Raw genomic sequence first — 25,693 nt, 5'->3', positions numbered from 1 at the left:
TTATCATAATTCACAACTCTTAATATCATTTCTTATAACCTTAAAAACATATTTTTAAAAAAGCAAAGACAAATTCTACAACAAAGCATTAAAATTAAAGGTAATGAAACTTAGGTTTAGTTTTAAAATAGAATTTGAAGAGTAAATTTATTTTTAACTGAAATTATACATTTTTTAACATTTTTCTTTTTCTAGTGTATAACTTAATGATGTTTTGATGACTTTTTACTATAAGGCTAAAAAGTTTTCCTTAATAAGTCTTGCAAAATCAATGGCCATGAACAAATTTTTCCTAAGAAAATGATCATCACAACAAAAACAAAAGATATACATATATGTATGTCAGATTTTCTTAAGATTTATTTGAGATGTAGGAAAACAGATTAAATAAATGTGAGAAAACAAGGTGTATAATTATCTTTTGCCTTATTAGGTCGCATTAAATTCATTTATTGGCTATTTCTTAATCAGACTTTGCTGACATTAAGCCTGACTTGTTTTTAGTTGCATCCAGCAACCAGTTTTGTTTGAGATAGCTTTAGAAATCTTACATACAAGATCAAAGAAGACTGCAGCAGTAGTTGATGAGTTATCTAATGAAAAAAGTTAAATTCAAGATACAAAATAACTTTTCTTCTTTCTTTTTTCTTTCTTTCTTTCTTTCTTTCTTTCTTTCTTTCTTTCTTTCTTTCTTTCTTTCTTTCTTTCTTTTTTCAGAAAGGGAGGGTTTAGAGGAAGGGAAAAGGGAGAGAATCTTAAGCAGGCTCCGAGCATGGAGCCTGAGGCAGGGCTTGATCTCACAACACTGAGATCATGACTGAGCCAAAATCAAGAGTCGGACACTTAACCAACTGAGTCACCCAGGCGCCCCTAAATAATTTTTCTTTATACATATATCTTTATAGCTATATTAAAATTAAAAGTTAATTTCTGAAAATTGTTCCAGATCATAGCTACATCTACATCTGCCCATAATGTGATTAACTTAGTACTTACATCTGTTCTGAAATCTAAACATCACCCAGAATAGAAGTGTTACTCAACTCATGTTATTCTATGTTTGGCTAGAGGAGGTACTGAAACATTAAAATATTCAGATAGCCTCATGTCAAATTGACAATGTGATGGCTAGAGTTTTTACTTTTCAACTAGTTCCTGAAGCATTAGATTCACAAATAATTATCATATATTCACCAGAAGAAAACAAGGTGGCTAACTGAAATTATTTTTCTCTTCTCCAACTTGAGCTGCTTTGGTATACTACAGTGATCCCAAATGATCCTAGAATTCAAGCAGGCTTGCCCTGGAACCTTGCACACAGGAACAGTGGTAACCAAGACCTGGGAATGCTGACTTTGCTATACATATGATCAATCCAAACCATGCTGATCCCACCTGACCGAATCTTGAGTCTCACAGTAAGTGTAAACCTACAGTCATACATGCTTGGTGGCTCTGGGGCTGCTGGGTTACCTCAGTGGGACATTCCAATGGCAAGATCACCTATTACAGCTGTATTTGCTCAGCTACGTCCACAGTTGGACCAACTGCATCTTCCAAACGAGAATGACTGTGATATGACTAATAATAATGAAATGACAATATTGGCCTATAGTTTCTTGTTTTTATTCCTTTCAGAATGAATTCACAGTAATTACCTTACTTGTTCTTAACAATAACCTATCAGGCAACTTAATCCTTATTTTAACAGAAGAACTGAAAAACAGGTAAGTGACTAGCCCACATCACAATGAATCTCTTCAACACTTCCATCAGTAGATGGAATCAGTAGATGAAAATGTTTTTAAAATATATAACTATTTGTAAAATAAAAAGGAATGAAATATAATTATGAATATATAATAACTAAAATATTCATTTTGTCAAAAAAGATTAATAAAGTAGTCATTTATATTTATTTTTGTTTGTTGTAATTATGAAAATAGAGAAATTCCTGATTTGCTTACTAACAGAATAGATGGCCCAGAGTGTTTTGTTTTTTTTCAGAGAGAAATGTTTACTGAGTCTAAACTAAACCACCAATTCATTTCTCTGGTTTAAGAAAGCATATCTCATTGGAAATCTCATGACTATCTTCAAAAGAATTTATAGAAATGCCACTACCCTGGTTAGGTTCTCTTTTTTATTCAACTTCCTATAATTTGAAACTCAATAGTGCTTCATTACCATTGTAGAAACACTATTATTTTATAAAGATAATTACAAAAACGACTTCTTTATCTGCTGAAATACATATTAGAATATCTGCTAAAATATGCATTAGGATGTAAAAGATATTGGTTTCAGCTGTTTAAGAAAATAAATACATTCTGAAGTTGCAAAATATGACTGCCTTCATTTTTCTTCATGTCCATTCAGCTGACAACCAAAAATTGGGAAGACGCTGAAAAGCCTTTCTCAGATTGTTAAATTATTTTGTTCTATGTGCCAATGTCTGAAATCTTTTTCATGGTTAAATGATAAAATTAAAATGTCTCAGTTGCCATTATACTAGTATTTCTTGAATATGGCGTTTTAAAAGAGTGTGGTGAAAAAGGCAGAATTATTTTTTGGACTACGTGCAGCTTGGCTTGTTCATGTAGTTACAAAAAACAAATGTTTGTCCAACAAAATGCTGAGAATCATGTCTCCTGGGAAACTTATACAAGGTCATAGTTTCATGAGCATAAAAAAAAATCTTATAAAAGCAAACTAGCATGTAATATGAGAAAGTAAAAAAGTCGTTGGGGAAAAATTTTGATTCTGTTGGCTGAAACACATACTAAGGAAAAAATAAGTTACTGCTTTCTTAGAATACTATATTTGCAAATACACTCACATAGTAATGATCAAATTCCAGCAATATTACAGAGAAGGGAGGAGTCAGACTTGGAACAAAACTGCTTGAGGGGTACATAATGGAAAAGGGGGTGTGAAAGAACTTAATATTTGTACAATGTGCAGTATTGGGACAATTTGCTGAGGGGTACATAGGTGGTAAAGATTATTAAGGATAGACAAATGTGGCTGTGACCTCTATCAACTCTAGGATCCTGTTGGTTTCATTTACTACTGAATCCCCATGTGCCAAGTACCTGACACATGGACGACTCCCAACAATTACTCCCTGAATGACCGAATTAGTAAATAGTAAACAATCTAGTTAGACAAAGGTTTGATATCAGAATTTGTAGACAGTTCATCACCTCAAATCAGGTGAAATGACTCCTTTGTTAATAATAATAACTACTATTACAAACAAATATTACACGCATGAAAATATTTTTCCTTGGTAAAGGAAAAGGGAAGTGATGGCATACTGTGCAAACAGAATCATTTGTGTTCAAATACCACGTTGTACACTCATTGCCCACATAGAAACATACTTGACTGGCATGTTAAAATGTATCATATCATGTTACTCTTCAAAGCTATCCAAAGGCTCACATGACATTCAGTGTAAGAGCCATGGGTCCCAAAGATCCTCACTGCTTGGAACTTATCTCCGGTAGGCTTCATCCACCTCACTCTGCTCCAGCCACACCCGTCCCCCCACACCGCCCCACAGCTCCTATTTCAAGCCCTTCCTGCTAGTTGTGTCCACTAACTCTGCAGCTTTCTCACCCACGCCCACACCAGCAAAGCTGGCTCATTCTCTCGTGTCCTTTAGGTCTTTACTCCAGTGTCACCTCAATGGGGCATTCTTTGGCAACCCTGTCTAAACTTGCATTTCCTATATTTTTCTTGCCTTATTTATACATTGTTTATATTATCTGTGTCTCTACAATGTAAACTTCATGAGGGTAGGACTTTTTGTCTGTTTCATAGTTGATTTGTCTATTGCTTGCATCCTAAAGCAAACATTGTTTGGAATACAACATATCTTGTATTAATGAATGAACAAATGAACAAGTTTACCAAATTTTTAAAAATTGGGGGACTTTCTGGTTAGCCTTCATTTCCAAATTTTTAAAAGGTACAAATTGATTGAAATGATAGATATTAAATGAGATGGCAACTACTAAAAAGGAAAAAAAAAAAAGCTTTGTGTCCAAGAAAGGAAAAAACATAATTTCTTTTCCAGGTCTCACACAACAGAGTTTTTGGTATCAGAAAAATCTTAGATCAGGTGTCCTTAATCTGGTTCATGGATCTCTAACAATTTCAGAAGGGGTCTCTGAGCCTGTATATTTTTAGACCAATTTGTGTTATGTACAGTAATTATTCTATAGCCTCTGTCATATACTGAAAGACAATATTTACAAAAGTATCATCTCTTTACCATCCACTTTGGTATAACAAGGGTGGGAGCGGATGCTTATAAAAACTGTATATTGCTGGGCCCCTCTCCAGACATACTAAAACCAGGATCTCTGGATGACTGACCCAAGACATTATGTTTTGAAATAAGTTTCCAGTTGATTTTTATCAAAAATTTACTTCAGGATTCATTGCCTTGGCAGATCAGTGAGGTCTACAAAAGTAGATAAGTCTTCTCCTCATTTCCTGGCAAGGGGACTGATGTTCAAGGAGAAATGATTTGACCTAGTTCTCAAAGTTAAGTCCAAGGTTTTTTTCACTGCCTGTTTACTTTCTGAAGATGACCGACTTCCACAAAGAATTCACAAGGGTCTTTTTAATATTATAGACATGGTATTTCTAGGAGCACTCAGGACATTTACTGAATTTTTCAAAGTTATCAAACAACTATATCAAGCAAGGTAGATGAAACAACCCAGGCAAAGTGAAATTGTAGAAGCAGTGCATGATACTTCTATATGGTTAATAAACATTTGGGCCTCTTCTTCTCTAGATGGTCCCTTTTTGTTGCATCCTTCTACTGTTTCTATTCACATTGCCTTTTTCTTCACAATAATTCTTGCTTTCATGACCAGCATCACACAGCAGTGCTTATAGGCCAACAGTTTCACATGTGAAGGTTTTCAGCCTTGTCTACATTGCCCTTGAAAGCAGGATTTATGTGCTTATATTTCTTTCATATGGGATTTGACAGCTGGTAGATCCCTCAAATACGATGGTTTCTGTGGCCCCTCAGGTCCGAAAGCTGGGATCAGATCCAAACATGTTTCCACTAACATTGATTGAGCACCTACTATAGTACTGTTCTAGGTACCCACACAGACTGTTCCACCTTTATATTAAGCTGCAGAAAATCAGATTAAGACAACATAATTAAATCTGCCGTATTATCAATAGGTTTGAATGGCTGCACTGCTTAGTTTATTTTGTTGTTGTCATAATTGAAAACATTGTCCATTTTTAGAACATGACCTTAATTGTGGCTTAGATGATCTACACTAAACTCAAAAATTGCATTTAAAATCTTTGCTCTTGATACATTTCTATTTCTGTGCATGATTCTTTGGTTGCACTCAGCATTTTATTTTATTTATTTGAGATAAAGAGAGAGAGTGAGTGGGAGGGAGAGGGAGAGAGAATCTGAAGCAGACTCCATGCTGAGCGCAGAGCCGAACGTTGGGCTCCATCCCACAACCACAAGATCATGACCTGAGCAGAAACCAAGAGTTGGAGACTTAACTGACTGAGCCACCCAGGTGCCATGCACTCAACATTTTAAAATGCATTCTCCTTCCTCAGCGTATTGTGACTCCTTATCTAAATCCTGTACTATGCCCCACTCAGACTGTTTGATGTTTACTGAATAAAAGAATAAAACAAAATTATTTTACTTATTTATTTTTAAAGACTTCATTTATTTATTTTAGAGAGAGAGAGACAGTACTAGAGCAGGGGGAGGAACAGAGGAGAAGGGAGAGGAAGAGAGAAAGAATTTCAAGCAGACTCCAAGCTGAGCAGGGAGCCCCATATGTGGCTCAATTTCATGACCCTGAGATCATGACCTGAGCTGAAACCATGAACTGGAGGCCTAACTGACTGAGCCACCCAGGCACCCCAAAACAAGATTACTATGAAAGCTATCATTTCTATGTTCATTTTGTTAGATTATTTAAAACATACTCCTGTCAAACAAATATGATTATATATTATGAAATATGCTCCCGTCACATTATATTATTAGAATAATGAATAGAAGTTTCTTAGATGTTAAATCAGGAGTGATGAACCCAGAGGTGAGATGTATCTTACAAAAGATATAAAATGAAGTAGAAAATAATTTTATAAATATATTAGCCATGAGAGAAAAAAAAGAGAGAAGTAGTGTAATATTAATTTATTTCTAAGAGAGCAGCACAACTGTAATTACTTTACTTGAAGAATCTGGTGTTAATACTAAGGAGAATAAAATACAAGCAGTTATCCAGAGGGAATGCAAGGATAAACAAATAATGCTAAGTGAGACTGAAAGTAAAAACAAAGTTCACACAAACCCTCATTGGGAATTTGGTGGTTTTAGCCACACTCTCCCCTCCTCCCTGGCCAAGAAGTAATTCAACCTTTACTTTTTGCCTCTGTATTATGGTATAGTGTGAGAATAGTTGAAAGAGCAATTATTCATCATTCTCCAAATTATCATCATTTGTCTTTTTCTCCAAAACACTTTATTAAAGTATTGAATAGTTTCAAGGAGAACCAACACAAACCACGAGGTTGAACAGTAAAGGAATGTTGTATGAGAATTGTGACCCTCCGTGCAAGTCTCTAGGTCACCAGTGGACACTAGAAAAATCCTCCAATGTTGGGAGAGGGCTATTAAAAAGCCTTTGAAAAACAAAGCACAATGATATTAGGGACTACAGAACACAAAGTTTATGTCATATATGGATATGCAACAGTCAAATGTCATCAGTTAAGAATTTAAATTCTGGCCAAAATTTAAGCAGTATATGTCTATTACCATTAGGTGTGGTGTGCAACTTCAGTGGAGCAATTTTGGCAAGATCCATAATTTTAGAGTTGGAGGGAGCTTTAACAATCTAGTCTCACTCCCATGCTTTATAGATAAGGGACATATCTATATGAAAGATAAAGTGAGTTCCCAGGGTCAAATTGGGTAAAGATTAAAACACAGAACTCCTAACTTCCAGCCCATTGTGATTTCTACTAATTGAAGTTTTGATTTTTTGGAGTCTTGATAAGATATAGTCAATAAAATGTTCTAACATGGGGTGAGCCTGTTAAAGAATTCCCTTGTCATTTGAAATGCTAAGTTGGCATTTCAGAAAACTCCAAAATAATACTTTGTTTCCTGTTACACAGAACTCATGCTGTATAATATGTGAAAACAGTGATCTAATTTTCAGTCACTACTACAATTTTGAAATCACAGATGTTGCTGACACTTCATACGTCAGTAGTTCAAAGTACTTCAAATGACCTTTTGAAACAGGGGCTAAATCTATAATTACATTTTCCCCCCTCAAACCAAATCTGGTGATATTTCTACCACTATCCTACCCCTGTCATGTGTAAATACTAAAATCCAAGCTCACAATTTTTCTTCACTTAGAAAAAAAGGTGTGCAAGGGGCGCCTGGGTGGCACAGCGGTTGAGGATCTGCCTTCAGCTCAGGGCGTGATCCCGGCGTTATGGGATCGAGCCCCACATCAGGCTCTTCCGCTATGAGCCTGCTTCTTCCTCTCCCATTCCCCCTGCTTGTGTTCCCTCTCTCACTGTCTATCTCTGTCTCTGTCGAATAAATAAATAAAAAAAAAAGGAAAAAAAGATGTGCTTATTACTTTTGGTAGAAATCCTCAAAAAGCATATTTGTTATTAACTGGGTAACCAATTTTGTAAAATAGCATATTCTATAAAAATATGAAGTCTTCTTTTGAAGAATAAAATTCAACTAACAGACTAATCAGCTAAAAATGTTAGCCTTCCACGACCACAGATCAATCTATTTCTTGTGACCAGCTAATGAATAAGAATTCTTCCTAATAGAATATTTTAAACAACCAACAAACTACAGTTTGATTTTCTAAATGTAGCACTTCTAAGAGTTCTCTAAAAAGCAGTTCTCTTGAAAGTCCCCTTTTTTTCTTGCTTTATCTCTGGAGAATTTCTAACTTCTGTGAAGCTCTATGTTTTTCATAGTTCTTTCTTTCCCTCCCCCTTTCATTCTCTTTTTTCTCTCTTCTCTGGGACAGGAAGTTGAGGGTGTTGACCTCATCTGGATCTTTCCCAATGTCAGAGGTGGTCCTTTCAAAAAGATTCCTAGTTGTGGATTTCTTTCTTCCTGATTTTATTTTTCAGATAACTGTGTCAATAAATGAGTTCTAAATGTTTTTTCCTCTTCCCTCCTCATAGCTGTAAAATGACCAAGTGACTCCTTTGTGGCTAATTACTGGGCACGCTCTTAGAGAAATAAGTATTATCTTTTTGTTCATTGAAAGTGCACTGTGCTTTCCTGACGGGGCAGGGCTACGGACTGGGAGTGCAAGCAACAAGCTCTCTAGTCCACAGGACCCTCAGCTCAAGGCATCAGCAGACGGGAAGCTGATATCCTGGACCTACTTCTCCTGCACAGTGAAGTTAATGAAGGGTTGCTATTATGATTTCCTTTTCCTATCCAGTCTAAATAGTGACCCCTTTGATTTCTAGAAAAGGGAAATGTTATGGAAAAACTGCTTCCTGTGAATAAGCATACTAAAACTAGAATGCCACATAACATACTCTATAAAAAGATTTTTGTGCCCAATTCTTTTTATAAGCTTATGAGGAGAAGGATGGCTTGGGGAACACCCCCTCCACTCACCCAGTATTGCTTTGTGTACATGTGCCTGGAATGCCGTCTTGATTCCTGTCTGCCTGTTCCTGAACCTACCCATCCTCCAATTAAATTCAAATTCTTCATAATGTCCCCTCTGAAACTTACCCGGATGATTCTGCTCACCGCCACAGGATTAGCATCTAGGATTGTGCTTGGAATTTATTGGACACTCCATAAAGAATTGTGAACACATGAAGAAATGAATGTCAGCAGCCAGTGAGGCTGCCTCACCCCAATATATATTGTCTATAACCCTTACAGGTTTTTAAAATATGCTGCCTTGTACTCATTTATATCTGAAAAGGACTGGCCTATCTGTCTAATTGTCTCACGGTATTTAAAGGGCTGTGTTTCTTCTCTTCATAGCAGCTTTTTATCTCCTGCAGCTCCTTGTGAAGTGCCTTCTTTGTTCATGATAAAAGCTCAGCAAATGTTGGTTGTTTAATTAAAAGACTTCCATAACTGTTTTCCTCAAACTCACTGGAAATGTTCTATGCATCTATTCATTTAGTCATTATGACACAGTTATTTAGATCTGATTATGCACTGGGTTGCAAAGGCAAAGAAAAAAGTCTCTACCTTGGAGGATCTACCAGGCAAAGGACAAAGCAAATAAAATTTACAGCTCAAGATAATGAGTGTCACTCTAAAGGTATGAGAATACAGCCACAGGAGAATAGGGTTCGGAGAACAGACAAAAGAAGACTTAGGGAGATACTTGGGGAGGTGATGGTATGGATCAAAATTAAGAAACACAGGGAGAGACTTTCCTCCCATGTTTTCTGATAGCACACTTCTGTTATTTGAAAGATAAAAGGGATTACCACAGTTGAGTAGATATCTGTTACTAAGGCCAGGCATATTTAGGAATCACAATGTAAACAAAAACCACTAGTACTAAGAGCATTGATTCTGAAGACAGACATTCCTTTCTTCTATGGAATATGGTGGTCATGTTTCACAGTGTGAGTGAAAAACAGGGTCCATTGGATGTAAAAATATGTGTAGAAATAATGTGATAATAATGGAAGACATCTTACCACTGAAACAGCATCTCATACCAAGGTGTCTTGGGACGAATTTACCATCTCTTTATGTGAAAATTCAGCACATCAGTCCACACAGCATTTCTCCATATTTAAATATACATAGTAATTTTCTTCCACACCTTTAAAAAACATTCACATCTTGGCCTCTTCTTGGCCTTCCCCCTCAACCCTCGTACTGTCCTGGACATGTTTCTGCCTTCAGATGATAATCACTAAATATTCTATCACTATCCATCAGGCTAGATTTTTGTAGAGTTTATCTTCCATAGTTTTTAATAATTATACATTTAAAAAACAGAGGCACCTGGGTGGCATAGTCGGTTAAGCATCCCACTCTTGGTTTCAGCTCAGGTGGTGATCTCAGGGTAGTGGAGATCAAGCCCCATGTTTGACTCCATGCTCTGCAGAGTCTGCTTGGGAGTCTCTCTCCTTCCTCCACTACCCCTCCCACTTGTACTCTCTGTCTCTCTCTCTCTCTCTAAAATAAATAAAAATAAATCTTTATAAAAAAAACAAAAAACAGTAGTTGTTTGTCCCTTCCTCAAATACAAAATTATATTTATTACTGATTTCAAATTATGCATGGTCCTTCAGAGAAGGCATTTTTCCCAATCTGTGCTCGGTCCCCTTGCAAAGTATTATATTCAGTCCCCTTTTTCCACAAGGAGTGGTTTCACTGTCTATCTCAAGATCACAGAACAAGTTAGTGGTAGAGCTGGCATGAGGGTCATCCCTTCTCTCCGATGTCAATGTGTTTTCTGTGCTTTTTTTCTTCTTTATTTACATACAAGTCAATAGACATGGTATGCAAAGATGCTACCAAAGACATAGAGTGTTATGCTTCTGTGCATCTAGAAGCCACAATATCAGGGGGACACTTATTTCTGATAACACCTAGCTCATCTGCCTTAGCAGTAGTGGAGAGAAAGCCTAGCTCTGGGAGCTTTCTTCCTTTTCCACCCTGCTCTGTATCTGCACTATAAGGGAGAAAGCCACATTATAGAGACGGGTGGGACAGAATGAGACTCTTATTGTTGTTCAACTCTAGCCTTTTTTTTAGGAGGACACATAACTACTTGCGGCCAGGCCGTTGGGTATATATGTCTTTATCAGTCAGCAAATAAATTTTCAACTTAGTCCATACACATTCTACCCAAATCTATTCAAGATAATTTTATTAAAAATCTACCAATGTTTTAGCTGCCATTTCATCCTGTAGTCTATAGTAACAGATACCATACTTGCCAAGGGTAATTAAAAAACCCACATTCTCCTGGGACCTTTTCTTTCAGAACTTAGTTGGCACTCTATCCTGAATAGGAAGAATAAAATACCTTTGCATTCTTGTTTCTGGTAACTTGCTCTTACTGCAGATGTGTCTGTTTTTTTTTTTTTTTTAAGATTTTATATATTTATTTGTCAGAGAAAGAAAGAGAGAGGGGAGAGAGACAGGGAGGGAGGGAGGGAGAGAGAGGCAGGCTGAGGGAGAAGCAGGCTCCATGCTGAGCAGGGAGCTGGAATTGGAATCAGAACTTAATTCCAGGACCCTGGGATCATGACTTTGGCCAAAGGCAGATGCTTAACCAACTGAGCCATCCAGGTGTCCCAGATGTGTCTATTCTTTCCATCTCAGTATATTACCCTTCTGAAAGCATAAATGAACAGGGTTGTAATCAAAGTAACTTTACAAAGTGTTGAAGCTCACTCTACCCACAGTCTTTAGAGAAGATCACTGAACATATGTTTTATTAGTTGCAGTACTACTTCTGGGCTCCCATAACCCCATAGTTTTATTGTTGGTCATTATGATGCATTGGTAGCATTAATGCAAAGAATAAAAATAAATCAGAAGCAACAGGCACTTTTTGTCACTGCAGACAATGTACATCTGGCAATTTTGAATTGAAATATCTTGACTATTCAAGATAACCTCTTATACATTAGAAAAACAAGCAAAGGAGTTCACGAGATGCTTTTTATCTGGTTGTCAGCATTCAAGAAACTTCCCAAAAGACTGTTGTTATCTAGCACGGCAATTTTGTATGACTGAATATGTATCAGGTTTTTCATGCTTTGGGAATAAGATCACTGGAATTTGGGACTTGATTATGACTAAAAATTTCAGATTCTATTAGTTGCAAAGAACAACAACTGCTTTAGAGTGATTCTGAATTCTTTGTTATAAAGTAACAGAGAGTAATCGTAGAAAGGGGATGTTTTAAAAATATGACCTGATAAAATGTAGATTAATTTCCTCAGGCCCACTTCAAGAGTAAAAGGACTGTAATCTGATATGTAATCATACTACATGGATATTCACTATTTTGTTTTTCCCATTGATTTGTTATAGGTATTTGTTTATGAAAAAGCTTTAATTTTGTTTAGCTTTGGAGTGGCCTGTTGAAACAAGTGAATTTGGTAGATTTCATGTAGATTAGATAAAAAAGCTTTGTGTGCTCAATTGTCTCCAAGTTGGGACTGGTCATTTCTGGTCATAAGGAAGCAACATTGTTCTAATAGTTGTTTAGAGTTATTATTTTTGGCTTATTATTCTCTGATGAGGAAACAGACCTGACATTTTGCTGGATTCCCAGGACCTACGTCTTTAAAGACTGGGATTATCAACCTTCCCCAGAGAGTTGTCTGTGAGGGAAAGAGAGCCATCTGGGACTAGAGTTGCAGTTCTATTTGTGGGGACATGAAAGAGCTCAGACAAGCCAGAGGAGAAAAATGGCAGCTAACTACTTCCTTTTCTACAGTCCAAGGGATCAAATAAATGAAGGAGATAAACTAAAATAAAAGGAAGGAGAAAAAAGATGAAATTTGAATACAGCGAAAATTTTTCCCCAGAGTCAAGACTCAAGTTCAAGGTTATTAGTGAGGTGGGGTGAGGCCTTGGGGCAACTTGTAGAGTTGGTGCTGGAGGACACAGAGAATAAAAGCTTCCTGAAGCCCTGAGAGCCTTGGGAAGAGGGGCCTTTGTCTTATTCTAGGGGGTTAGTTGTGCTGTGGCCAAGTGCCCATGGTCAGATGTAATCTAGACTCACACAAGAGAAAAACCAACACATGTAAACAAAGGGCAATGGCAGACACTCTCTCTTTTTCTTCATCAACTTGATGCATTCAGGTATCATATTACCAAGTGTCACTGAGAATTCTGTCCTAACCCTTCCCTTTAATCAGCTTCCAAAAGAATTAGGAAAGATAGATCTCAAACACAGTAATTTAGAACACCGCAATAAAAATTTCTCTAAATCTTTATGGTAAAAGCACATTCGCATTTGTTATCATATTTAAGTATCTCTTTATTGTATTTTAATATATCAGTTGATACGGAATGTGTGCCCCAGATACATAAATTACAAAGCATACTATTACAGTGACTCGCCTATGAATCTACCACCTAACTCTGGAACTGGAGCATTACCAGTGATTTGAATCCATTTATATGCTCCTTTCCTATCTCATCCTTGTCTTCCTCTACTCTGATAAGTTTTCTTAGTTTTGTTTTTTTACCCCCTTGCTTTTTAAAAAAAAATAGAGGTTTTAAATTGTGTATATATATGTGTGTGTGTTAACCTAAGTAAGATACTTAGTTCTCTTTTTGAGCTCTATAAACATATTGAACTCTATGTAGTTTTCTGAAACTTGCTTCCCTTACTCTCAGCAACATTATTTTACAAACATCTAGTGTTATGGGTTGAAGAGCTTAATTTATTTTATATCTGGACAATATGCCATTGTGTTGATATTCTACAAGTATCCATTTTCTCACAAATGCATATTTAGCTTATTTCTACTTTTTTACTATTATGAACATTAACACAATGTATAGTCTTGTACACATTTCTTGGGCAAATTCAAGATTGCGTCTGAGGGCATATACTCAGGAGTGAGAGTATTTTTAGATACATGAATGTTTAAGATATAATGCCAACTTGTTTTCTAAAATTGTTATATCAATTATACTGATACTCAGGATGTATAGAAGTTTCTATTGATCCTAGTCAACTCTGACACCGGTATGTTAGACTTTTTAATTAGTGCCAATCTAGAGTGTGTAAAATCACTGTGATTTTAATTGGCATTTCTCGTATTTGAAAGCACTTTTTAAAATGCTTTCTTTATATTGCATTTTGATAAATTTATAATTTCTAAATTTTAACATACAAAATATACCCATCTTCTCTTATGTAATTAGTGTTCTGTGTTGTTTATGAATTCCTTTTTATTCTACTTTGTCATAAATGTATCTGTTCACATTTTCATCTAAAATATTTCAAGTTCTTTCATATTTAAATCATTAATCCTCCATCTAGAACCTCGAGGGAGAGAAGAGGAAAGGTGAGGGGAGGTGAGGAAAAGAGTGGGGAGGAATGGGGAAGAGAGGGGAGGGGAAGAGAGGAGAGGAGTGGGGAAGAGAGGGGAGGGGAAGAGAGGAGAGGAGTGGTTAAGAGAGGGGAGGGCAAGAGAGGAGAGGAGGGAGGAGGGGGGAGGGGAGGGGAGAGGAGGGGAAAGGAGAGATAATTTAATTTTATCCTTTTCCATTTGATAACCAATTTCCCAAGTATCAGACCCTTTTCCCTCAAGGACACTATCCATACTATTGAATTTCTACCTACATGGGATTTATTCTGGGCTTTCTTCACTGTTTCATTAGTTATTTTGTTTATTCCTTCATAAATATCACATTATATTAATTCAATATGTTTAAAAATGTTTGACGTTTGGGTGGGCCAGTTCTCCCACCTTGAATGACCTTTTCAATAATCTCTTGGTTATACTCTGTCCATTGCTTTTCCATAGGTATTTTAGACTCAAGTTGTCACATTTCTTGAAAAACAGAACTTTGACTTTAACTGTATGGAATCTATGGACCAATTTTGGGAGCACTGATATCTTTACAATATTGAATCTTTCTATTTGTGAGTATAACATAACCCTCTATATATTTATATTTTCCTTAATATCTTTCAATAAAGTTTTATTATTTCCTGCATATAAGGTATAATATGTAAAGATATATAACATAAAGACTTACTTCTTTGTAACTTATAGTTCTTGTTTCTTTCATAAATGGTACATTTTAAAATATACATTTTCTAAATTTTTGTGGGTTTGCTAAACTCATTATTTTTAATATTTTGACTATTTTTGTCAGATGTTCTTAGTAGAAAATCATAGCATCTGCAAAAATCTGATTCTTAGACTTTTATTGCCGCTGCCCTCCCCATATTGGTATGGATCTCTGGCATAAAGTTGAAGAGAGAACATGACAGTGTGTCCCCATTAGAAATGCTGCTTGCTGTAGGCTTTTCTTCTTAAAATAAGTGTGACTTTGTTACGTTAAAATAGCTCTAGTCTGTGCCTAATTTCTCAATTAAAAAAAAAAATGGATGTTGGATTTTGCCAAATGATTTTTGTGAATCTGTTAAGATGATCATACTTTTTTCCCCTGTAACCCACAAATAATTATTTAAAATGATATATACAGATTTTTTAATATCAAACCACCCTTTTATTCCCAGGATTAAGCTAATTTGGTTAAGGTGTTTCATCTTGTTTTATAATGCTGAATTGTTCAGGTTTTAGCATCTATGTTCATGAGTGAGATTTATTCTTTTCTATTCTCTGGAAGAGTTTATAAAGAGATTGAAATGATTTGTTCCTTGAAAGTTAAGTATAATTTGCTTATAAAGTCACCTGTGTTGGGTGTTTCCTTTGTAGGAGAATTTTAGAGGCTTATTATTTTTAAAAGTATTATAAGATTATTATTTTTTTTTTGGTTGAGTTCAGTGATTTTTTTTAGTAATTTGCCTATGCCATGTAATTTTTCAAGTTTATTGACCTAAAGTTGTACATTATATTCTCTAATTAATCTTTATCAGTGATTATATTCCACTTTCTATTTGTAATATTTTTGTTCCCTCTCTCTTGACTTCATAGGTTAGTATATTAATTTTAGGTTTTCCAAATAATCAATTTTTTGTCTCCTAATTTTGTTTGCTTTTATACTAGATTTTTCTTTTTAGCTTAATTATTTCCTCCTTTGAATTGGGTTTATATATCATTCTTTTTCTTAATCCTTAAGACACCTGCCTTATTACCTTTCAGCTTTTCTTCTTTTATAATGGCCTTTAAGGTTTTTATATTTCCCTACAAATACCTCTTTTATTGGCACCCCACATGTTTAGATGTACACAATCTTCTTTATCATTTAATTATGTTTAAAATTTCGATTATGAGTGCTTACCTCTTGAATTATCAGTATGAATGTGTTTTAATTTCTAAATATATGGGAATTTCTATTATTAAATTCTAACCTAATTGCCTAATTGCATTGTGGTTTGAGTATGTGGTCTCTGTGACAGCAATTTTTTGAAATTTGTTGAGACATATACTTCATAGTCTACAGTATCAATTTTCAAAATGCTGCATATGTGATGACAGCAATATGTATGTTCTAATTATTGGGTGCAGAGTTCTATATGTGCAACATATTAAGTGCGATTATTGTGTTGCTTAAATCTGGTGCTTTATTAATTTTTTACTTGCATTTTCATTATTTAAGAAATCTGATAGCCTCCCACCAAAATTGTAGATTTTTCAAAATTTCTATCTAGTTAATGTTTTCTTTATATATTTTTAGCCCATTTTAGTTGCATACAGTTTAAACTTATATTTTCATGGTGAACTGAAACTTTTATCAATATTGGTGACTTACAATTTTATGAGGTGATTTTAATAATTTATCTTAAATGCCCATATTTTATTTGTATTTACCTTTTATCTTTTCCTTTACCTTGCAACCTTTAAAAATCCTTACACGTTACATATCTTTGTAAACATCATTTGACTAGAGTGTCTTCCATACAATAAACTTTTGATTATTGAAATCCATTTCCCTTTACTGTGATTAGTGATATAGTTGGATGCTGTTGTAATTTTTTTTTAAGATTTTATTTATTTATTTACTTATTTAAGAGAGAGAGAGAGAAAGAAAGCACAAGCTGGGGGGAGAGGGGCAGTGGAAGAGGGAGAAGCAGACTCTCTGCTGAGTAGGGAGCCAGGTGTGGGGCTCCAGCCCAGGGCCCTGGAAGCATGACCTCAGACAAAGGCAGACCGTTTATTTAACCCACTGAGCCACCCAGGCGCCCCTGTTATAACATTTTTCTATTTTATTTATCCCATTTTTAATATTTTGCTTTTACTTGGGTATTAACTGATTTTTTGTTTGTATCCCATTTTTTTTTAAATTTATTCACCCAAGTTCTATTCCTTTTTCCTTGAAATTTTATCATTTATTTTTAGCATGACAAATTTACATTATAATAACATCTAATGTTTTAAAAAATACATTAATGCAACCCCCATTTTCTGAAACGGTATAAGGAACTTGGACCTTGTAAAATCTGATCACCCTCCTTCTGACTTACCCTCAGCCCTAGCAGCTGTCTTCTGTTTTGTAATCTGCAACTGAAGCTCATTGCTTTATCTTAATAGGTGGGAATCCTGTGGGCCCAAGTGGGGAATTGGGAACACTTTTTTTGCCAGAGAGATATTTTGCTTCCGCCACCAGCTAGGAGAACTAGCTTGAGGGGCTTAGTGCAGCTTGAGCTGGCTCAAGACTCAGTTTCCCAGTTGCCATGATGATGAGGCAACTCTCTTCTTCCTGTCTACCCACTACTCAGGTTCCTATCAGGGTTCTAGGTCTTCCCACTATCCCTAGCTCATGTCGGTATGTTTTTAGAAAAGTACTTCATTAGTGATCCTCTTACACTTTGTGAGACTAATGGCATCTGAATCTGTTCTTTCCAGAGTTTAGTTTAACTAAAAAAGGAGGTTTCTTCAGGGCAATGCCGCTGTAAGCAGAAATCTCCCTTCGAAGCATTTTAATAATGCAGCAAAGTTGGAATTATTACCACTACATTTACCCTGAAGAAATTTTGACATGGAGTGCTTAATCTGCACAAGATACAGCAGCAATTTCAGTGGGACATTGGACTCTTGATTTTGTTTTATACCTCAATTTTATATTCTTTTTACCTTAACACTATTACAACATGAGGAGGACACGTGTTGTGATGAGCACTGGGTGTTACACGCAACTAACGAATCATTGAACACTATGTCAGAAACTAACAATGTACTATACAGTGGCTAACTGAACATAATAAAAAAAAAACTATCACAACATGAAAAGTAGTGCACAAAGCAGTACCACACTAATGCTGAGGGGAAGCAGAATAAGGACATGATCAGAGTTTTTGTTCTTGTAGGAGCAACTGTTGTTTTCTTAGATACTCAGTCACACATGTACTTTTCATATTTTCCTAGTGCTGCCCACCCAGTCACACATGTACTTCTCATATTTTCCTAGTGCTGCCCACCCCTGCCCCTCAGTTTCCATGAGTCAGCTCATCATCAGCTTTGCTACCATTTATTTGCCTCCTTTGTGAAAGATTTCATGATAATCGTCTCCCATACTTATGTCTCATTGTTCCTCTAACCCTCCAGATAGATGACTGAAACCAACAGACTGAATTGCTTTCTCAGTGTCACTATCTAACATATGGTGAGATCCAGGAATCAAATTGAATTTTGTCTATTTCCAAAATCCACTCTCTTACTCTTTTATGAACTGTATGCAGCAGCACAGTTTTCTGGGAGCAAGAAAGAACTGGACAGGGATTTTAAGTCTGAATAGCAGTGCTGCTTTTTACATTTTCACTGGCCCACTTTCCAATGCATATGTCAAAGAGTAAAGTGCCTCCCTTTCAATTTTGTAACTAAACAATAGTGTTGGAAGTTCTGATGTCTTCTATATTTTAAATGAATTCTTAAAAGCTGAGATCAATAATGCTGTTCTAAAAAGATCCTATGTATTCCATTAGAATTAGGTTTTTCACATTAATGCCAAATCTTATAGCCTATACTATGGCGAGAACAATGGGCATTGGAGGCCTGACTTGCTGAGCTCTGAATAATAGCTCTGATACTTAACTGCTCCGTGGCCTGGAAGTATGTTACTTGTCAAGGCCTCGGTTTTTTCATCTACCAATTTTTACCAAATTTGTAAGTTTTGTGACAATTAAATGAGATAATGCATATAAAGAGTCCAGGTCTGGTGCTGGCACATACTTAATGCTTAAACAGTAAAAATTATAGGAATTCACAAAAGGTAAATTATAGATAGGTTGTGTAATTTCCCATATCTTAAAGTTTTATTGAAATTTATGTTTGAATGTTAAAATTAACATCAAAGTTTGCAGTAATAAATGATTGAAAGCTATTATTTAAATACATAATCTACATAATTTGACATGATTTTGACCTTCTAATAGTTAACACTGATTGTCTAGAGAAGCGTGATACTGCTTTGCTAACATCTATACAGATATCCAAATGGTCCAAAGCTGTTGAGTTTTCTTGAAGGGAAAGCATTAATTGTGAAGAGAATTAAATATATATAGCAACTCCAGTTTCTATCCTCCAGAATAATGGTGTAATAGCTCAATACTGTAGGAAAATATCCAGGCAGAGCAGCTTATTTTGTATAAAAGTGGCAAATGGATTTCCCTTGATGTTTCTGTAGTTTATTTAAAGCATGGTCTAACAATAAATCCACTTGTGTTCAGTCACCCATTCAACCACATTTTTTTCCCCTCAGTGAACAAAGTTACTTCCTCTTGTGGAAAAATTTAATAAAACATTTGAATAAAATAATCCTTTGATACAGCTGAAAAAGAGGAAAGCACATTTGTCTTATCTGACTACATAACTTAAAAGCAATTCAGGAAGAAGTCATTTATTGCCCAGGGGACTTTTATTTTTATTTTATTATTTGAACATAATGTGCTAGGTAACTGTTCTAAAGGCCATTTAAAATAAAGAATGCCTTTCAGCACAGTCCCTGGAATGCTCCCTAGAAGATCCCCCCACCCCTTCCACCCCAACCTGAAGTCACTGGTGACATCAGTCTGGGGCTTGTCTCCAGAAGGAGATCTTGGACCTGAGGGGCAGTCATGGGGCTCTCCCACTCTGGGGACCACAAAAATCCCAAAAGTTTCTTAGTTAACACCCTTTAAAAAATTGAGGCCTGTGGAAAACCTACGCATGGAAAGTCTGTTTCTATTTCAGTTGTGTATCAGTTAAGATGGAAAAATTTTAAAGTCCACACAGATGGTAAATAAATTTCTGCTACATGAGGCAGTTCCTGGAATAAAGCAATTTTCTCAAATAACAAGTGCCAACTTATTTTTTCAACAGGACTTATTTTTAACTTTCCCAGGGAATAGTTGAGAGACTGGGAGCAGTGTCCTTCACCTTAGGAATCTGAATCTCCTTCCAGAAGAAACTAACGCCGTTCTCAATACAGACTTACGAGTATGCATACATACATACGTATGTTGAATGAAGGGAGTGGTTGTTCATTTTCTTGGGGGAAGGGACTGAGAGGCTGAGAAGTTGGAAATTTTGCAGAAATTTGTTTTAATTCAATATTTAATTTTCTATAACTTACTCTAAACAGTATGAAATTAACTCATGCTTGCTTAAGAATTCATAAAATATCTTGAACGAATGGTCATTAATCCTTGGGAATTCTTTATACATTATTAGACTTGGCCCATGTCTCCAGAAGTCTTCAGTGCTGAAGTCTCCTAGGACGTAGCTGAACCCCCTAATGGTTTGCTGGGTCATGCTTCATTGGGGAGAACCATCCCCAGACTGCAATTGGCAGGGAATTCTGGTGTCTTAAATATATCTATGCCATTTACTAAATCAGGGTGACACAAACATTTCTTTTAATAGCAGAGATTCTTTATTCATAAGATACACAAACACTGGCTACTAAATAATTAAATTGCTATAACATAGTTTTACTGAGGGTATCGTAAACAGAGTGCTAAGTGCCAGCCCTCACACATTTATTGACTGTTTTTAGTAAAATAATTTACTCAGCAATACAGAGGTATCAATCTATCAATCAGTAAATTATTTCCTGAGAGCCTAAATACTAGTCACTGTAAAAGTAAGGAAAAAAAGAAAAAATTGTCTTTTCCTTAGAGAGGTTATAGTTGAAGAGACAAACATGAAGGAATTACAGAACCACCAAGAGCCTGACTGTGTGATGCTGAACATCAGAGTGTGGGGTGGAGGGTGATATGCTGACCTGATATGTAAAGAGAGATACTTCTGTGGATTGAATAATTGTGTCCTCCACACCCCACACCACCACCCAAATAATGTTGAAGCCTTAATCCTCAGCATGACGATATTACGAGGTGAGTCTTTGTAATTACTTAGTTTTAGGTGAGGTCATGAGGGTACAGCCCCTGTGATGGAATCAGCAACCCCATAATAAAAAGGAAAGAAACCAGAGCTTCCTCTCTCCATCGTGTAAGGACACAGTAAGATGGCCATTCATAAACCAGGGAGAGAGTTCTCACCAAAACCTGACCATGCTGGCCCCCAGATCTCAGACTTCTTGCCTCCAAGACTGTAAGAAAACAATTGTTTATGGTTTAAACCCCCTAGCCTATGGTATTTTGTTATAGCAGCCTGATCAGATGAAGACAGACATTCAGTGCTCAGGTGAAATCTATGAGTAAACCATCTACATGGGGCGGGAAGATAGATTTTTAGAAGGAAATTTCTGAAGTCCTTTTTTTTTAGGGACATGGTTATCATCTTTCCATTGCAGTGACAACTTTGTGTGACAAATTCTAATGTTTGAAAGTAAACATTGACAAATAAATAACATTCACTATATTGAGACCCAAACACAATTTACTAACAAACAAGTATGTGGGAATCAGAAAAATGGGGAGCTGGGAGGAACAGAAAGATTTCCTAATTCAATACCTTCACTAAACAACGAGGAAACAATCCTGAGGAGGAAAAAGGCTTGCTCTAGGTCACAGGAGTTGTCAGAGCAGGAATGAGAAGGCTCTTTCAGGAGCTAAATCTGTGTCCCCTCCATTATAATATAAGAAACAATAACAGGTTCTATGCTACTCTTCTGTAGTTATGCAAAAATTTGTCAATTTGGCTTACTTGGAATAAAAGGCCTCTGAGAATAATTGCCTAAATTTTCCTTTTTGGTTTTCTTTTTGGTCACTAAATATCTTGCAGTTTTATACCAAATCAAAGTGCAGGTCTTATCAAGCCCCACATTGGGCTCCCTGCTCAATGGGGAGCCTGCTTCTCCCTCTCCCTCTGCTGCTCCTCTTGCTTGTGCTCTCCCTCTTGCTCTCTTTCTCTCAAATAAATAAACAAAATCATTAAAAAAAAAACCAAACTAAAGTGCAGGTCTTAATTAAATGAGAACATATTTTGATAGTGATGTAATTATAATGGCATTTTAAATAGACAAGACCAAATTATAATTTCAGTTTTAAAAAAGTAGTAAATTTCTAAATATTTGTAACTGGTTTTCCTTTTTTGACTGAATTGTGTTGTATCAGGGTGGAATTTGTTTTGAAAAGACTTGAAGAAAAGGTGAAAAGGTGCTTTTTACAATACAGTATAGATANAAATTTCTAAATATTTGTAACTGGTTTTCCTTTTTTGACTGAATTGTGTTGTATCAGGGTGGAATTTGTTTTTAAAAGACTTGAAGAAAAGGTGAAAAGGTGCTTTTTACAATACAGTATAGATATCTTTTTTTTTTTTTTAAGATTTTATTTACTTATTCGACAGAGATAGAGACAGCCAGCGAGAGAGGGAACACAAGCAGGGGGAGTGGGAGAGGAAGAAGCAGGCTCATAGCGGAGGAGCCTGATGTGGGGCTCGATCCCATAACGCTGGGATCACGCCCTGAGCCGAAGGCAGACGCTTAACCGCTGTGCCACCCAGGCGCCCCAAGTATAGATATCTTAATCATTAAAGTTTATTTCTGAAAATCTTTAGTCTGGAGAAAACCTTGATTTTCGATCTTGCTTCAAAAGGACTTTAGTCTTCTGATTCTGAGGGCCCAGGAAAGGCCATCTTTCCTATCAGGGCTTTGGCTAAAACACAGTGGTTATAATAATGAATTTCCTGTTATTCTTAGCATGTGCCCAGAAGCCATGGAGATTTTTGGACTTACTTAGTGAATTAAAGAAAGAAAGTGAAAAAAGATGCTTTTATGAATAGCAACCATAGAAAATAGAGATTATAAACAGTAGTAGTTTCAAAATGAAAAGAAAAATACTACCATAGCCACAGAATCTCTTCCAGAGATGGGGAGACTCCTTGGTGTATTTCAGCTATCAGATAAATTTGGGGAAATGTAAACCCTGAGGCTGATTGACAAGTGCTGGGTATGTGGCGTTAAGGACTGAGTCATGATGTGAAAGAGACCAGGATGTCTTCTCAGAAAACTAATTAGAATTGAGTGAAATTAGTCTCTAAAAAGGGAATGAATCTAAATTCATCATTACCTTCAATCTTGTATTTTTTGTGGTTCCCACATGCTTGGGTCATTATTTCACAACCAGTTCTCCACTGAATTATGAATGGATAGTGTAGAAACTTTGACGAGATAATCAGTTCTTAGTATGTTTACCATTAAGGGAGTAAGGAAAGTGAGTAGGTTGCCTCCTAAAGCAAAAAGAGCTAAAGGGAAGAATTATAATGGGTGAAATGATCAACTTAAAAGTCATAAGTAGGGGCTCCTGGGTGGCTCAGTCGTTAAGCGTCTGCCTTTGGCTCAGGTCATGATCCCAGGGTCCTGGGATTGAGCCCCGCATCGGGCTCCCTGCTCGGTGGGAAGCCTGCTTCTCCCTCTCCCACTCCCCGTGCTTGTGTTTCCTCTCTCGTTGTCTCTGTGTCAAATAAATAAATAAAATCTTTTAAAAAATAAACAAAAATAAAAATAATAAGTATTTTATAGTTTTTGAATTTTAAATAGAATACATAATTAGTTATTTTAGTATTGCTTCAGAAATGTAATTAGTATCATTTACAGCTTTGTGAATATTAGCATTTCCATGGCTTTCTATGAACATCCAGCTCAAAGAGCCTCATTTTCCATGACATTTTTAAAGCATTATACCAGTCATGTAAAGCTTACTTTCAATCAAAACAGACTGGATTGAGGTTTTCCAAAAATTAGGAAAACTAAAAACAAAAGCAAATATATTCTACTAATTTCAGCAGGATTTTTTTATGCCAGTAAGAACTTTAAATTTAGTTTTCATTTTTACATACACATCCACAGCCCAATTCTTTTTAGTATGGCTACTACATAAGTTGATGATGTAATTTGTTACCTACATGAGACATTTCAGAAAGTGAAAGGGGGAGCAAAGTAAGCAGGAGGTGGGGACAACAGGCATAAATCAGAGTGGCCAGACAAAAGAGAATGAATGGTCATCACACTAATGGACTATTTTCCTTAAGAGTTAGAGTTATGAAAGTTTATCCTTCAAGTTTTTTTGAGTTTCTTAAGGAGAATGATAGTAACTTTTTCATCTTTGATTACCAGGCAACTAACATGATGCCTAAATAACAGATGGTAAAAACAATGTTAAATGAATGAATTAATGATTGAGTACATTAACAAAAATAAATGTCCATGCAAACGACTGTAATTTTATTACAGGATACACTCCCTTCCTGTTCATAAAACTGAAGAAGATTAACACAGCGGACTCATGGAAATGAGAAGACATCACCAGAAGGGAATCTTTTCCCCTTCATCCAGACACATGGCAAGTGAAGCTGTTCATTTCTCTTACACCAATCATACTAAAAATGGAGACAATTCTGTAGTCAACTATGGCTGGGAGACTAAACACTCACTCAACTATCCCATCCATCCATCTATTTGCTAGACAACTCCGTGTTTCTCACTATACCATACCAATCACCGAGCCTACACAAGGGACATACATAGTCTCTAACCTCGATATGCATATGGCACCGCCAAATCAGGGCCCTTACTAGGTTCACCTTCAAACAAAATTTTTAAAAAGATTAATTTTCATTCATTTTACTTCTTTCCTCAGTGAAGATATTTTCAGGGAGGAAGAGGTAGCTTCAGGAAGTTAAAGAGTGGAATGAATTTGAAACGGTTAAGTGGTAAGTGCTGAAATAGGGCAACCAGGTGTATGTAGAGACTAGGAGACCCTAAGAGTCCATGGTGGTCAGAGGGCATGGATTTGTGATGTGTCTCTATAAGACTCATTATAATAATGAGAGTAAGCTTAAAATTTTAACCAGGACTAAATAGAGAACTTTAAATTACAGGCTGGGGATATTATCTTCATTTGATAAAAACCTAGAGATTAGGTTATCTTTGTCATGAGTAACATCACGGTGATGATGTCTTCTTAGCAAGTTTATATCTAGCTATACTGTGTAGAATAAACTAGAGTAAGAGAAAAAGAAAACTGGATCCAGGGAGATAGCAAGGAATTTATTATAGTACCTCCTAATGCTGAGATGAGTGTGTGGGTAGGACGGAGACATGAGAAGTGGAGATAAATGATTCCTACAAGAATCATGGATTCCTACAAAAATCGTAGGGAGATCACACACCAGTCACCTATGCTACCCAATTTTCCTTAGTCATAACAAGAAAGGGGAACCAAAACCACTAAATCATTAAGAAAAATCAATAACAGGGAAAGACTGCTGCAAAGAAAGAAATAATTCAGGTAATACTAACTCCACATTAAAAACCTCCAAACCTCACATTAAATTATCCCTATAATTAGTGTTCTCTGAGAGGTTTAAGAGAATGTTCCATCTATAAAACATGAACACATTACTATGAAAGAGCAAGCAGAAAACATACTCCACATGCTTCGCCTTCCCTCTTGTTTCACATATGAGGTCTCAGTTCCATCTAAGCCCAATCCCACCACAGGCCATTGGATCACCTCCTCCCTTATCAGTTCAAGGACATCATTCAGAGCTACCTCCTTTCTTGTAACAATGATAT

At 36.1% G+C, this 25,693-nt stretch overlaps 1 protein-coding gene and 1 long non-coding RNA gene across 3 annotated transcripts in view; one reads left to right on the top strand and one right to left on the bottom strand.

Moving 5' to 3' along the window:
- The window catches only part of LOC117795039 (rho GTPase-activating protein 7-like), a 124,036-nt gene that overhangs the window by 63,828 nt on the left and 34,515 nt on the right, over positions 1–25,693 (bottom strand). The window lies entirely within an intron of this gene.
- On the top strand, positions 1,223–24,438 carry LOC109489688. The gene is made up of 4 exons (XR_002142751.2): positions 1,223–1,418; positions 14,569–14,687; positions 20,032–20,148; positions 24,350–24,438. It is a non-coding gene; the product is annotated as an uncharacterized LOC109489688 (long non-coding RNA).

The sequence above is a fragment of the Ailuropoda melanoleuca genome, chromosome 18, assembly GCF_002007445.2.
Source record: "Ailuropoda melanoleuca isolate Jingjing chromosome 18, ASM200744v2, whole genome shotgun sequence".
Classification (NCBI taxonomy): Eukaryota; Metazoa; Chordata; class Mammalia; order Carnivora; family Ursidae; genus Ailuropoda; species Ailuropoda melanoleuca.
The sequence above is the reverse complement of the archived record's forward strand: the minus strand, read 5'-3'. Positions and strand labels throughout refer to the sequence as shown.